Source organism: Meriones unguiculatus, chromosome 6, assembly GCF_030254825.1.
Source record: "Meriones unguiculatus strain TT.TT164.6M chromosome 6, Bangor_MerUng_6.1, whole genome shotgun sequence".
NCBI lineage: Eukaryota > Metazoa > Chordata > Mammalia > Rodentia > Muridae > Meriones > Meriones unguiculatus.
The window spans coordinates 66,014,981-66,030,749 of NC_083354.1; positions in this window are offsets into that span (position 1 = coordinate 66,014,981).

The window sequence follows — 15,769 nt, forward strand, 5'->3', positions numbered from 1 at the left end:
TTTTTAATTGGATTACTTGGTTTGCTGCTTTTCAGCTTCTTTAGTTCTTTATATATACTGGATATTAGCCCTGTGTCAGATAAAGGGTTGGTGAAGATTCTTTCCCAATCTGTAGGCAGTCGTTTTGTTTTGATAACGGTGTCCTTTGCTTTACAGAAGCTTTTCAGTTTCATGAGGTCCCATTTATTGATTGTTGCTCTTAAAGTCTGTGCTGTTGGAGTTCTGTTCAGGAAGTTGTCTCCTGTGCCAATGAGTTCTAGGCTGTTCCCCACTTTTTTTTCCAACTGATTTAGCATATCTGGTTTTATGTTGAGGTCTTTGATCCACTTGGACTTTAGTTTTGTGCAGGGTGATAAATGTGGATCTATTTTCATTCTTTTGCATGTAGACATCCAATTAGACCAGCACCATCTGTTGAAGATGCTATTTTTTTTCCATTGAATGGTTTTGGCTGCTTTGTCAAAAACTGAGTATTCATAGGTACGTGGGTTTATTTCTGGGTCTTCTATTCGGTTCCATTGATCCTCCTTTCTGTTTCTATGCCAATACCATGCAGTTTTTATTACTATTGCTCTGTAGTACAGCTTGAGATCGGGAATGGAGATACCTCCAGATGATCTGTTGTTGTACAGGGTTGTTTTGGAGATTCTAGGTTTTTTGTTTCTCCATATGAAGCTGAGAATCTTTTTTTCAAGATCTGAAAAGAGTTGAGTTGGTATTTTGATGGGAATTGCATTGAATCTGTAGATTGCTTTTGGCAGGATGGCCATTTTGACAATGTTAATCCTACCAATCCATGAGCACAGGAGATCTTTCCATCTTCTGAAAAACACAAATGACAACACATGTTGGAGAGGTTGGGGAGAAAGGGGAACCCTCCTCCATTGCTGGTGGGAATGTAAACTGGTACAACCACTTTGGAAGTCAATATGGCACTTTCTCAGACAATTAGGAATAACGCTTCCTCAAGACCCAGCTATACCACTAGGTATATACGCAAAATTTGCTCAAGTACACAATAAGGACATTTGCTCAACCATGTTTGTAGCAGCTTTATTTGTAATAGCCAGAACCTGGAAACAACCCAGATGTCCATCAACAGAGGAATGGATACAGAAATTGTGGTATTTTTACACAATGGCATACTACTCAGCAATCAAAAAGGAGGAAATCATGAAATTTGCAGGCAAATGGTGGGATCTAGAAAAGATCATTCTGAGTGAAGTATCCCAGAAGGAAAAAGACAAACATGGAATATACTCGCTTATATAGACCTAAAAGATAGGATAAACATAATGAAATCGATACACCTAAAGAAGATAATCAAGAAAGCAGACACGGGGTATGATGATCTATCCTCATTTAGAAAGACAAATGGGATATGCGTTGAACGTATGACAGGAGTCTACCGCAGAAAGCATCTGAAAGACTCTACCTAGCAGTGCTCCAAAGTAGATACTAAGACTCATAACCAAACCTTCGGCAGAGTGCAGGGAATCATATGAAAGAAGGAGAGTTTGATGTGGAAAGGATAGGAGCTCCACAAGGACCAAACGTATCTGGGCACAGGATCTTTTCTGAGATGGACACTCAACCAAAGTCCATGAGAGGATAAAACCTAGAACCTCTGCTCGGATGTGACCTGTGATAGCTCAGTAATCAATTGGTTTCCCATAGTAAGGGGAACAAGGACTATTTCTAACAGGAACTCAATGACTGGCTCTTTGACCTCCCTACCTCCCAAGAGAGGAGCAGTACTGTTAGGCCACAGAGGAGGACTTTGCAGTCAGTCCTGAAAATACCTGACAAAAGGGAGTCATATGAAAGGGGAGGGAGTCCTCCCCTATCAGTGGACTTGGAAAGGGGCAGGGAGGAGATGAGGGAGGGAGGGTGGAATTGGGGAGGGAATGAGGGAGACAGCTGGGATACAGAATTAACAAAATGTAACTAATGAGAAAAATAAAATTATAGAAAAAAAAGAAAAAACAAAAAACAAAAAAAGAAGAAATTTACAACAGATAGGTAGTTGCCCTAGTTTGCTTTCTGTTCCAGTGATAAGCACGATAACCCAAGCAGCTCATGAAAACAAAGGTTTATTTGGCTTATAGATTACAATCCATACACTACAATTCCTTGAGGAAAGTCAAGGTAAGAAATGGAGGCAAGAATCGAAGCTGAGACCATGGAGGAAACTTTCTTACTGGCTTTGTTTCTTTCTTATGCAACCAAGGAGCACCTGGCCAGGATGTTACCAGAACACTATGCTGGTCCCTCCCATATCAATCATTAAGTAAGAGAGTGCCTTATAAGCGTGCCCGTTGGTCAATCTGATGAAGGCAGTCCCTCAGTTGTGACTCTAGACTGTGTAAAACTGACAAAACTAAGTAACACATCAGCTAAGAAAGGTTTTAATAGTTCTGTTGTTTCAGAAACAGAATTCGGACACTGACAGACTCTTCCTGTATAGCCTTGGTTGGCCTGAAGATCATTGCATAATTGGGATGAATTTTCCTTTCATACAGCTTAAGATCCACTTCTTTATAATTAAAAAAATATTACTGTATTTTATGTTTATGAGTAGTTTGCCTAAATGTATATCTGTGCACACTATATATGCCTGGTGCCCGTGAAGGTCAGAAAAAGGATATCAAATTCCTGGACTTGTGCAGTTGTTAATTGGCCATTGGGTTCTGGGATTTGAAGCTGTCTTCTTCAGGAACATGAGCTCTTATCTTTTCAGCCATCTTTCCAGACTCAATATTCACTTATTATGAACATTAGCACTGCTGTAAAATGGCTAATATGTACAAACTAATTTAATACTTAAAATATCTGCATTATTCAAAGCATTTGGGAAATCTCACTAATAAGTATGCTTATTTCTATATATTAGAAATATTAATTTTAGTATATAAAACTCACTTTCATTTTTAGCAGATGTGTGTTAATATGTATCCCTAAGGCTTAAAAAGTTCTTGGCACTGGGGCAAAATCAGTCAGCTGGATATACTAATACCAAAAAAACCAAGTTTCTTGCCAAAAATGTGGGTCCTTTCAGAAGGATGATTCATTTTACATATTACTTAACAATAATGGTACCTATTAATAAAAGTATTATTTTATTATTCTGAATTTCCAAGACATCAGAAATTCACAGAGAGAAAAAAAATTGACTATAGCTTAAAGTCTCACAAATATTGCTGGGTATTGCTTCTGATTTTAGTCGATCACATGCATGCCTTTAGGTGGAGTTTCTCATATTTTCTTCCCATCCTAATGTCAAGCTCACTGATGTCATCTCATTCCTTCTTGCTTTCTGAAGTCCTGTGTTTCCTAGTATAACAATAAAGATCTTATGTCTTGATTGCATTTGAATCTTTACTCTATTTCCTAATGGTGGTTTCTATAGATACTGTAAAAAAATGGCATGGGAGGTATTAGGCCAGCCACTGTACTTTCATTAAAAGTATGAAACCCAATGGAGTGGATATCAGTGACTTTTGAAAACCATATTATATGATTAGCTTTTAAATATTGCAATTTTGATTATGAACCCAAATAGAAATATGTGTACAGAAAGAAAATGTTTTGATTCATGAAATTGTATTACTTATTTAATAGCTAAAACCAAAGAAATACCTCACAGATTAGAACCAGGGACTCAGAGAGATGAGAAGTTTCATTTTCTTTTCTTTACTCACATTATTTTTGAATACAGACTCTAGCTGAGAGTACTGTACGCTCTATCTACTCTGTTGGAGATATCATAATTAGAAAATTTGACTTGTCAGTCAACAAAATCACTTGAGGAGGAAAAGGTCATTTTCATTTTGATGAGAAGATTAAAAGTATGTGAGAAGAGTATGTTTAAACATTTTGGGTTAGTTTCCAGGAAGCTATTAACAAGCATCATCAGGACATCAGATATAAGAACTTTCAGATTGTAGCACATGATCATCTTTGTACCATGGAGAAGGTATATCTTTAATCACAGTAGGACCACAAAAACTGGAAGATATAATTCTGAAAGAAAGACTGACTATTCAAAAAGTAAAGCAGGAAACACAAGCACAGAATAGCTCAACATTCTGCCCTATCAGTCATTGCTATCCTCTATAGTCTAACATCTCATCAAGTGCATTACCATGATTGTGTCTCCAGTGAACCTCAAGATTCACAAGCCTGGAATAACAAATATAAGAGCAATTGTTCACAGTCCAGTGCCTTCAAGATTCTGTCAGCTGAGCAAGGAGGTAAATTGCTTCTCATATTTAGGTAAGAGTTTCCAAAAGACAGAGAGAAGCCACATGGCTGATAGTGATAACCCAGGATGTGTAAGCGGTGGTTAGCCGGGAGGAGAGATGTCTCTACTGCTTTGGGCCACATTTTTAAAATGCCTAAGTCTTCATAGCTGTCAGGTCAATTGAAGAACAAGAACTTTGCTTTGTCCACATACAAGCTCAAGATGATCTCAGGTCCTTCTGTTTATGCTTCCAGAGTAACTTTATTTATTTGTCATTTTTGTTTGTTATTTATTTAGTTATACTTGGTTATGCATCTCAGGCTGGGCTTGATCTTCTAAAACCCCTTCCTTCTGCCTCCCCAGTTTTCAGGTTATGTATGTATGTTATGGTATTCTCTCCAGCTAGGGATTTTAACAGTGATATCTAAATAAAAAGAAACTAATGAAGGTCTTAGAAGTCATTATGACATGAGGCTACTTCTTGCCCCTCAATTTTTCTAATCAGATTAAATCAAGAATTGTAAAGTGCAAAATAAAATTTAAAAGTGGTCACAGCCTGCTGCCCCTCCCTTACCTGCAGTAGGATGAGACTGTTCATGCAGGAATTTTATGAGCCTCAGTGCAATAATATCCAAGTAATGGAAAAAGTCATTATTCTTCAAAACATGTATTAGGTGTCACCTTATAAGTAAACATTTTCATGTTTTACTAATGCTCCCTTTACAAAGTAACCCTAATACAGAAGCCAGGTTAATGAGCAAACACTTACTATAAGACCTTCTGTTCTTTTGGCTGCCTCGTTTCCCAGTTCCCGCCTCGGAGTCACAGAGCACTGTGTGGTCCATTCACAGCGTTGCTGCTGCTGCTCATTTGATGAGCTAGAAGAGAGCAGCTATTGGGTCTGCTTCGTAGATATCCATTTGATGCAGCTCTAAGACACTGGACCTATTCACGAAATAGGAAACCAGCAATTCCGTGTGGCACAACTCCACATATGGTTTCGAGTAGACATGAAATATGTGTGTATATATGTAAACGGTACTGTCATGTCTTCATCCACTTACGTTAGTTTTTCGCTTTTGCATAATAAACTAACACCCTTAGTAAGGAAATAACTTTGGGGTGTTGGGATGTTCATTAAATCTAAATGGACTATCACAGAGAATGTCAGAGGACTTAATTTAATAAGGGTGTTTTCTTTTGAACCTCTCTTTATGTGCATGTATGTACACACACATATGTATATGCAAATGTAGCTCAATGAAGTGTCATTCTCCAAGCCTGTCCATTCATTTGTTCTCTCTTTTTCTTTCTTCTTTCTTTTCTTCCTTCCTTCCTTCCCTTGTCTTTTTCTTTCTTTCTTTTTTCTTTTCTTTCTTCGCTGCCTTCCTTCCTTTTTTTTTCTTTTTAACAACAGTTTTTCTTTTCCCAAAATCTCCAAACCCTCACATATATCACTCTTCATTCTCCTTCAGATTCATGACATCTTTTACATTGTCATTACCTGCATATATGTTTTTGTGTGTGTGTGTGTGTGTGTGTATAATGTGCTCAGTCTGTGTAATGTTGCATATATATTGTGCGTGTGTATTTATATTTAAAGGGCTGAACATTTGCCAAGTATCAACAGCAAGACTGCCCGAATGTGAGCTGAACAACAGCACCACCAGTGCACATTCCATTCCATGGTGGATGGGGGCAAGCCCAGAAAGCCTCATCCCTACACAAAGAAGTGTAGGCAACCGAGGAAATCTGGAGCATCTCAAAGGAAGAGTGCAGCAAGTGGCTGTCCATCTCCACCTTGTTTCCTGAGGAAATATCTCTCACTTGCTGAGAACTAGCCAAGTAGACTATGCTAGCTTGCCAAGAAACCACAGTGATTTGCCTGCCTCCCCTTCTCTAGAGTTGACAATACTATTGTAGAGCCCTCTGCCTGGCATTTTCCCTATGTAGGTCCCTGTATTTACAAGGCCAATACTTAAATTATAGCGCCCCCTTCCGAGACCTCTTGTGAACTTCCTTTCAGTACACATTTGTCCATTCTATCATTTTGGATACCAATTTACAGAGTTTTGCAAAGACTACTTAGTGGAAACTGAAATAGCTGTCTATCTCTTCAATGCAGGCCTAAATTTAAGGTCACATACACTCACATTCATTCTATCCAGCTGTTCCCTATGTCTCCTTTGTGGTTCAGGATCACTGCATGTGGTAAAAATGTTCCACAATCAGTAATGATGGCTGCTCAACTTTGTAAAAAAAGTTAATGTGTACACAATTTAAATTTTAAGGTATATGAATTACTTTTAAATTTTAATTTTTTATATACTTATAAACTTGTTTGTATAAACAGTACTGTCAAATATTAAATCATATCCTCATGTTTTCTTATATCCAAGCTAAATATAGTTATTCAGTCACAAACATTTCATGAAAAAGACTGGTCATGAATTCTTCATGGAAGCCGTACCTTAATGTTGGAATTGTATTTTTATATTATACGTAGAGAATCTCTGTGTTATCAGCTTTACTCCCCACAGCTACTCTCTATTCATTAGGCAATTAAAAAAAAACTTAAGCATAGAATAGTTGCTTATTAGTGTAAAAGTTTTTCCAAGGATGTAACTAGAAATTTGATATTTAAAAAGCTTCTTAATTTATAGTATCAGAACAGTTCTTGTGTTCTGCACAAAATTTGTCAGTTGCTTTGAAATCAATTGGAGTTCTTCCAGGTGTGTAGAAAGACCTGGTTGTCTAGGCACCCAAACACATCTGCATATCTGCCCCTCCTTACAGATTTTAATGTAAAATATACCTGAAACTTGTGGCTTAAAATAAGATGATCTAATATTTTATAGATTTTATTAGCAGGATTGGTTTGATACTTTCTAAGCGGCACAGCAGAAGTAATAATTTATGTTTAGCTAACAGCTGGGCTAAAGAGGATTTTGTTGGTTTTATCATATATATATATATATCTATATCTATATATATATATATATATCCAGAAACAGAAGAAGATAGCTTTCAAGACCTCCTCACATTTCCCTTTTGAATGTTAGCCACAAATTATTTATTCTTTAAAAAGATTCTTTTTTGAGGTAACATAATCACATCATTTCTCCTCCCTTTCCCTCCCTTCAACTCCCCCATAGACCTTCCCATCTTATCTTTCAAATTTATGCCCTCTTTTTTATTGTTTTTGCATACCTATGTGTATACATATATATTCTCAATTTTATAAATACAGCCTGTTCAATTTGTATAATGTTACTCATGTGCACGTCTTCAGTGCTGGCTGTTTTGTACTGGATGATTAACTGATGGTTTTCTCTCTTGGGAAGACCATTTTGCCTGCTCTTAGCATCATTTAGTTGCTTTCAAGAGCCTTAGCATCCGATAGGGCGGTTTTGGTGGGAGATTGTGTATTTTAGAAAATCCAGAAGCTTCACTCAGAAGGCTTCACTACCATGACTACCTAAACATGACCTAGACAAGGACAGCAAACATGCTAATACAGATGAGGAAAGCCCAGGAGGGCTTACCCTTACACAAAATCCTCCTGACATATCACCTGCTGTTCAAGGCTTAGGCCAAGAAATTCATATTTATATGTTTGTTACTTTATCATTCTAAGGAGTCACTAGTTGGCTTCAACTCAAGCTGAAGGGAACAAACACTATGTCTCTAAGCAAAGTGTAGGAGCTCATGTTTATGTTAAATATACTAGCTTTAGCATACGACTTCGTGGCTTTGGCTGACTTTGCTGGCGAATCGTAACCTCTTCTTGTCCTTTAGACATCAGGCAGAAGAATAAAGATTGAAAGATTGTGGCTTTTCTAAAAAGTATCCGGTCAAGACAACATAAACTTGCCAGGAAATCACTAGAGGGAGTGTTAATCATTCAGATCACTCATTGCTGTCTTTCCTTAAGTGTCCCAGTTTGTTCCAGGCATTCCTGATAATCCATCATTGGACATTTACTGTTACTAATCAAGTGAAATTTTGCTTATCTGTGGATTGAAAATGAAAGGTTTGTAAATATCATCTAAAATAATTGTATATAAGTTATACTTGCGAGTAAGTGACCTCTTTGAATGTTTGGAATAAATGAAATAAGTATATTTTTAACTATATATATTTGTGTGTGTGTGTGTGTGTGTGTGTGTGAGGAGTGTGGATAAGTGTCACTGAGTACAGGTTTGTATTCTTGGGTCTGCTACAAAAAGACCTTCATATACTTAATTACGAGTCATCTCTCCAACTCCACACAGTGAGCACAATTTAAACAAGTAAGGCCATTGATTGGGATTTTGAAATCTATAAAGCTGAAAATGCAAAACTGGTAAAAACAAATTAATGGGACTCAAGTGTTATCGTCACTAAGCAGAAACAGGTTGAGAAGCATAGCATTCAAAAAGAAAGCACTCTGCAATTTTCCGCATAACAAGGGCCTTCTCTGATTTCAGTGTGAGATGGACAGGGTATGACTTATATTTGAACAGTTAAATGTTCTAACTTTATCTTTATAGGAAGAGCTGTATCTTTCACTTCTGTCTCTTTTTTTAGGATTCTTAAAAACTCTTGCAGAAGCTCTGTGAATACAGTGTAATTGTTGGTGGGTGTATATCTTCTTTGAACACAAATTACCCTGTTTATCATTAATATATTTTCTAGTACCCATTTGTTACATAGTTTTCTTTGTATGTAGAAAGCACGTAGTATATGCCCGAACTTTTTTTTTTTTTTTTTTTTTTTTTTTTTTTTTTTTTTTTTTTTTTTGTCTTTCCTATTTGAAATAGAAATAGACTTACAAAACTCGTTTGACCTTTCTCAGGAAGTTTTCTATTCATTAGTTAGGACAAGACTCATGGCTATTACCTGGAACTGTGAAGTTTAAATTTGCCTAAGGTGCCAGAAACACTGTCACATAGTATCCAATGGCTTTAAAAATAAACACTGTCATGTCTGAACAAGTGAAAGAAATAGCTACCCCTGCTGCGCTACAGCTCCTTCTCTGCTGTCCAGAAGCTCTGCCTGGGGTTGAAACACTGAATGCTTCCCTGAGATGTCCAAAAGCATCCCTTGCTGGGAAGCAGGATGAAAACTAGAGGCTTCTCATAGTCCAAATTTCCTGGCAATATTATTAACTTCAACTTTTTCTCCCAAAGGCCACCATACAGAGTCAACGAAGAAATAAAGCAGTTCTTTTGGCATGCATCATGGTGTGAGCTTTAGTTCCCCTTTTCACTTTGAGTCTTAAAGAATCTAGGACAAAATGGCACTTTGTGAAAGGTTTCCCTTGATGTTCCTTCCAAGTTTTGTCTGCTCACATTCTACTGACATATTGTGCTTCATGCTTTGTGCCTCTGCCCGAAGTGTATTCTTATCTCCTCTGTGTTCCAAATTCTTGGAAGCCACAGAGCTATTATTTCATATCAAATTTTTGGTACTTGGCTTTCTGGGAAGCAGAGATGCAGAGAGAATATTTTCTAAAGTAACGCCCTGTGTTTTTGAAATAAGGTATTTGATTTAATATAGGGATACTTTCAAAAGCAGCTTACGATTACTCACTGTAAGAATCATATATTACGAAGAAATTTCAAGTGTTAAAACATCTGGTTACAAATATAATTTAATATCAGGGTAGTACAGTGGTGCACATTTGATGCTGAAAGTTAAGGCTGAGGTTAGTTCAGGCTAATTAAACAGATGAGAACTCTACATGGAAAACCTAGTCTTTTTATTTTTTAATTGACACCTTACACAAAATAAGAATATTGGTACTAATTGCAAATCTAGGGATCATCAATGTCAACTTCAGTATTGCTACATCCCCTCAAAAGATATTGGAGGCATACAGAAATTAAGAAATGGGGAAAGGCACTGTATGGTAGAAACTGTTTTCCCTGTTCCTGCTCTGTCTGTTGTTCTCTTGTACTTTTTGCATCTATCATAGCCAAGTGAGAATGTGTCTCAGAGCTCCAGCTCAATTCTAGGCAGGTTCCAACATAAAAGAAACAAATAATGAAAAAAAAATCTTCCAGGAGTGTGACCTCATGATCTCTGGAAAATATCAAGGCTCTTTATGAGATCCATTTAATATTGTTTATTGAGAAGCCAATTTAGCATGAGGCAACAGGAAATTAGGCTATCTCCCATATGTAGAATATGGACACAGTGAAGGTTTCCATTTCACCTCTAGAAGTTGGGAGAACTGAAAACATTTTAAACACTGAAGGTTGAAGCATTGTCAACATTGAAAGTCACATGTATAAGATAATCTAATATTTATTGATTGATTTTTAAAGTGCCTTTCTATATTTACTCCTTTAGCTACTATGCTAACTTAGCATTAGGAATGGAAAAAAAAAGCAAAAAGCAGTAAAGTAACAAAACCAGTTCCTCCTCTCACCTATTGGGACACATAAGCACTGGAAATATAGTAAAAGAGATTACTGATTACTTTAATATCAGGTATGAAACATACAGAAAGGTGTGTGATATTATGAAGGTGAAAAGTTCATTTATTTACATGACCAAGGCACTAAGAAAGGGCAGGTACACTGGTGTACTTTGCTGCTATGGATATGAAATATATGGATCAAAGGTCAGTTCTAAGTAATTTAGCACAAAATACAACTGCAAAAATATTCTGTTACTGCGTCATATTTCCTAGATGCTTTGGAGTTGGCTCTCGGATCACTGCACATGTACATGAAAAATTGAAAAGAGATTTGCATTATAGATTGGAGCCACAAAGACAATCTGAATGTCTCAAGATGACCATTTTTCTAAGGTATGCATAAAGAATGTAATTTCAATGGAGGGTGAGTCTCTTCCATTTCTTTTTATTTAAATATTAAACATCACCTTTTTATCTTGTTATTTTGTCAGTTTGAATGATAAATGGTTTCTAATTGTTGTTGTGCACTTAGACAAGTTTTATCATTAAAGATACCACAATGAGATTATGATCTTTTGTGAAAAGTTAATTTCTAAGACAGTTTAAGGTCAAGTCAGCCATTAAACTTTTTAAACAGCCATCACCTTGTTGTTAAATTAAATCTAAGGTGCTACTTGGAATAGCATTCTGCCTTTGTACATGACCTGTACCTCTGTTTAAACTGGAGAAATGATGGGGTTGATGGATTCTGTAATGTAACTAGCATAGATGCTAATTTTTTAATAAAGTCCTGTCAAAATGTGCATTTCTCCCCTGATATTTCATGATTTAATGATTGTCAGTAGAAGCTATGCTTTCATTCTTCCCCTTAATACATGAGATCCGTTTCCAGCTGAACTGGAAATAAGAAATTGTCAGGGTGGAATCATTGCTTCACCTTTCATTGTTCTGCATAACTGTAAAAAATCTCAGACTGTTCAGTCATCTCCAGGAACAGGAGCCACTTCATATTTTACACCCATGATCTCTGATTTTTGTGCTGATTAATCTATCGAGCCTGAGCATTGGTCTGAATGTTGTCTCAAGTGTACTCTACAGCACTGGGGCCTCAAATTAGTGTAGTTTTGAGTTTTCTGAAACTGTCACTCTCTCAACTTAGAGGTCTTATAACTTCTGTTATATAACTAGAGTGTAGGCTCTAGGTTTTTAAGCTCTATTTGATTTGGGTGTTTTTATATCTAACTTTCTTCCAAGCCCCTGACCCTGTATAGGAGACAAAGAATGTTAGAAGGGACAGGGGACATAGACCTCTTTAGATTTAGTGCCTTGGGGGCAGTTCCAATCTTCATATCACGTACCCAGCAGCCCAGCTACCCAGCAAATCAGCAAGCATCAAATACTGCAGCAGCCTTCTTTGTTCTCCCAGTCTCCTTGAAGCCTTTTTTTCATCTCTCTGAGCTCTGGTATTTATACTGTCTCTGGGTCCTCAGAATTAAACTACTGCAGCTGGCAAAGACCATGCCCCTTTCTGAGGCAATTATCAGCTGTGGGCAATAGCAGCCTCATATCTCACTCCTGGGATTAAAACAAAACATATTTAGATTGCATTATTGAGTTTTTAAAGACACCAAAACTTCCATCACACTGTATTTATACCAGATACAGTCATCTCTAAACCAGATAAATCGGCAGTTAAACATCTTAAATAATGAAAACCACCTGAAAAATAGAATTTGGTTTGAACTATGGAAATATATTTAAATTATATTTCCTAGTATTGAAATATTTATATATAATGTGATAGCATTTTCCTGATATACATAACATATATGATAGTTTGTATAAAATATGCACTTTTCTTCTCACTGTCTTAAGAAGATGCAGGGATGGCCTGCTTTGTACTAAATCCAGTGAGCTTCATCATATACCATCTTCTGGCATCAGTGCTTTACAAGTTTTTCTCAGGAAAATTACAGCTCTCCCCTACCTCAAAGGCAGCCAATCAAATTGTACGTTACATCTATATGTATAAGAAGTCTTTGGAAAAATTAAAATTTCACCATTAAACACAAGAATGAACCAAAAGGGTGTAGATTTGGGTGACATAAAGAACTACAAAAAGAAAGGAGAGTGGAACCACACTATAAAATTCTTCTACACCCCAAAAAGTATCATTATCATGTTAAAAACATGAATTTAAAAACACTACACGGATGAGATCTGGCACATTCAAGATGGTATGGCCTCCTCCATTACTGGTGGGAATGTAAACTTGTACAAGCACTTTGGAAATCAATCTGGTGCTTTCTCGGACAATTAGGAAGAATGTTTCCTCAAGATCCAGCAACAGAACTCCTAGGCATATATCCAAAATAAGCTCAAGTATACAACAAGGACATTTGTTCAACCATGTTCCTAGCAGCTTTATTCATAATAGCCAGAACAACCCAGTTGTTCCTCAAATGAGGAATGGATACAGAAATTGTAGTACATTTACACAATGGAATACTATTCAACAATTAAAAACAAGGAAAGGAAATTTGCAGGCAAATGGTGGGAACTAGAAGAAATCATTCCGAGTGAGGTATCCCAGAGGCAGAAAGACACACATAAGTGGATATTAGGCATATAATATAGGATAAACATGCTAAAATATATAACCCTAAAGAAGCTAAGCAAAAAGGAGGACCCTAGGGAAGATGATAAATCCTCACTCAGAAAGGCAAAGGAACAGACATCGGAAGAGGGAGAAAACAGTGAACAGAACAGGAGCCTACCACAGAAGACCTTGGAAAGACTCTACCCAGTAGGGTATCAAAGCAGATGCTGAGACTTATAGATAAAATTTGGGCAGAGTGCAGGGAATATTAGGAAAGAAAGGGGAGGTAGAAAGACCTGGAGAGGACAGGAGCTCCACAAGAAGAGCAATAGAACCAAAAAATCTGGGCCCAGGGGTCTTTTATGAGACTGATACTCCTACCAAGGAGATAACCTAGAACCCCTGTACAGATGTAGCCCATGGCAGCTCAGTGTCCAACTGGGTTCCCTAGTAATAGGAACAGGGACCATCTCTGACATGAACTCAATGGCTGGCTCTTTGATCACCTTCCCCTTAGAGGGGAGCAGCCTTACCAGGCCACAGAGGAATACAATGCAGCCAGTCCTGATGAGACCTGATGGGCTAGGGTCAGAGGGAAGGGGAGGAAGAGCTCCACTATCAGTGGACCTGTGGAGGGCATGGGGGGAGCTGAGGGAGGGAGGATGGGATTAGGAGGGAAAGAAGCAGAGGGCTACAGCTAAGATACAAAGTGAATAAACTGTAATTAATAAAGAAATTAATTTATTAAATAGAGAAAAAACCACTGTACATTTAAGCCACAACACACAGGTATATCCAAATAGACAGTGTTTAGCTTTATCAGGATCATGTTTATATAAACATGTAAAAATTGCATAATTTTTCTTGTGGGATCTTGAATATGATACTAATACTCTTTTTTGTCTGGTACTCATCACTGAATATGAAAAGGTGTGCCCTCCTGAGCATTTAACATAGTTCAAAGTCTCTGTGGACATGTCTGTATCTTTTACCAGTTTTACTCTGGCTCCCACAAACATTGTTTAGAAAGCATATGATCTCTGGCAAGGGGCACGAACAGATTAACAACAGGTAAAATTAATGCCTTGGCTGTGCCTTTTTCTCTTCACTTAGCTTCCCTCTAAATGTTAACATTCTGCAACACCATAATAAAATTGCCCAAACTAAGGAATATCCGTAAAGCACTACCAGCTAAAGTACAGGTTTATATAGTGCCTTTTGTCTGTTTTCTGGATCCACACACTAGAATCTTAGAATGCATTCTGTTGCCTAATTTTAGCCTTGGCTGCTCTTTAGTTCTTGCTTTCTCCACAGTTCTGGGTGTTGAGCTGGGATCTGGTGTGTAGTATCCTGCCACAGAGTTCCATCTCTCTGATCCTTTTTATTTATCTTGAGGTGGTTTGGCTGAAATTGTGCAGCCTGACATTGAATTTGTAATCCTTTCAACCTTACAAATGTTGTAACTAGGATTACACAGATTGCTGCCACCATATCTGGCTTTAGTGATCATTTTTTAAGATTTGATGTTCTGAGAGTGCTAGACAGGTACAAAATATCTTTAAGAAGTGTTTATTTACCTGATTACTTAATTGTTTGACTGAGTTTATTCTTTGTCAGGAGACTCACACAATGGTGTGTTTTAGTGTATTGTGTCCACTACATGATGTTGATAAACTCAACTACCAATAAGGAACCTAGATTACTTGGTTAATGTCTGCCAGTCATCTGCTCTGAATAGTTTTCCCTTTGTAGTAACTTGCAGGGAGGAATATTCTTGAGGCTATATTCTCTGATCCTAGTTTTGGCATCTATGGATTTCTACTGACTGTAACAAATCCTAATGTGGATTTGGTTCAAAAGTTGCATCACTATTTCTATTCCTTCAATTGTAATTAGTAAGAAGGATGTGGCGTGCCTCCCTATTTTTATTTAGCTCTATCATTATGAATTAATATCATTTCTGTACTTTATATTGTTGGTTGAATTGCCCCAGATATAACCAATAGAAATATAAGTTGAAGAAAGAAAAAAGGAAAAGTGAGATAGCGAGTTCTGTCAGACAAGTTGGGAAGGAATAACAGTTGCTTGAGGCCAAAGGCTGCACTACTTAGGAAAACAAATATTATACTTTAATAGGTTAATAGGATCTCTTCACCAAACTGATGTTGGGAGCACACTAGGAAACCTATTACAAGCTGAAGCTATGGAGAGTGTTTGTTTGTTTGTTTGTAAGTGTCTTTGTAACTCAGAGAATGACTTTATATAGAACAGACAAGATAAAATGAGTTGAAATTGAATTTTATTTCTCAGTGGACAATATTTAGCATTCTTATCTCATGGAGCTATTCATCCTACTAAGTACATATTTATAAGAGAAGTAATTGATTAAATGTAGTCATTATATTCAGTAAGTGAGTTTATATTTGTATTAAACTACTAATTAAAGTTATTTACATTGGTTAAGATGAACTATGAAATCTTGCTATAATTCAAGAAATGTGTAGTCTTCTACAGCTACTGG